Source organism: Anoplopoma fimbria, unplaced genomic scaffold, assembly GCF_027596085.1.
Source record: "Anoplopoma fimbria isolate UVic2021 breed Golden Eagle Sablefish unplaced genomic scaffold, Afim_UVic_2022 Un_contig_3728_pilon_pilon, whole genome shotgun sequence".
In the NCBI taxonomy this organism is placed as follows: domain Eukaryota; kingdom Metazoa; phylum Chordata; class Actinopteri; order Perciformes; family Anoplopomatidae; genus Anoplopoma; species Anoplopoma fimbria.
This window is the reverse complement of record NW_026547883.1, coordinates 1-1092: the sequence shown is the minus strand read 5'-3', so window position 1 is coordinate 1092 and position 1092 is coordinate 1. Positions and strand designations below refer to the sequence as shown.

Here is a 1092-nt window from a genome sequence, read left to right as displayed (position 1 = left end):
CTTTTGTTCCCAGGCTAGAGTAGAACTCAAACGTGACATGGAGATAAATCAGTCATTGACAGTCCTGTAGCCCAGAAACATCGTTGTCAATGGTGGTCAATCAAATGTCTGTTTTACCAAGGCACAACTTTGAATGTCCAGAACACATTTTGTCTGGTCAAGCACTACAAAATTCCAATATCAAACCGCTTTGTTTTTCAGGACATTGAATCTAAAATGTACAAAAATGTTACGCAAGGCATCACTTTGTTCGTCCACAATATATTTTTTCTACCCTCGCACTGTGACATTCCAATATCAAAGCGCTTTGTTATTCAAGACATTAAGCCTAAATGGTTCCAAAAGGGGAGCCCCCACTTCTCTGCCGTGAATTAACACATGACAACAGGCCACTAAGAATGCATTGGCTGGGAATCGAACCCAGGTCAACTGCTTGGAAGGCAGCTATGCTAACCACTATACCACCAATGCACACAGAAAGACTCACATAATGGCAAAAATCAGTGAAGGGAAATTGAGTTGGCAAATGTCGTTGAGTATTAACACATTTTCGCATTGACCTGGAGCTACAAAAGTGATCTTTGGGTTTCATGGTGTAATGGTCAGCACTCTGGACTTTGAATCCAGTGATCCGAGTTCAAGTCTCGGTGGAAGCTTGTCATTAAGGAGGTGCATGCTGCAAAATTCTTCGGAGCACAATGAATAACTATGTCCTTTTGTTCCCATGCTAGAGTAGAACTCAAACGTGACATGGAGATAAATCAGTCATTGAAAGTCCTGTAGCCCAGAAACATCGTTGTCAATGGTGGTCAATCAAATGTCTGTTTTACCAAGACACAACTTTGAATGTCCAGAACACATTTTGTCTGGTCAAGCACTACAAAATTCCAATATCAAACCGCTTTGTTTTTCAAGACATTGAATCTAAAATGTACAAAAATGTTATGCAAGGCATCACTTTGTTCGTCCAGAATATATTTTTTCTACCCTCGCACTGTGACATTCCAATATCAAAGCGCTTTGTTATTCAAGACATTAAGCCTAAATGGTTCCAAAAGGGGACCCCCACTTCTCTGCCGTGAATTAACACAT

General features: G+C 40.6%; 2 non-coding genes across 2 annotated transcripts; one reads left to right on the top strand and one right to left on the bottom strand.

Annotated features, from left to right (window-relative positions):
- Positions 1–399: 399 nt before the first annotated feature.
- Positions 400–471, bottom strand: trnag-ucc (transfer RNA glycine (anticodon UCC)). Its single transcript has one exon. It is a non-coding gene; the product is annotated as a tRNA-Gly (tRNA).
- Positions 472–584: 113 nt separating this feature from the next.
- Positions 585–656, top strand: trnaq-uug (transfer RNA glutamine (anticodon UUG)). The gene has a single exon. It is a non-coding gene; the product is annotated as a tRNA-Gln (tRNA).
- The last annotated feature ends 436 nt before the right edge of the window (positions 657–1092 follow it).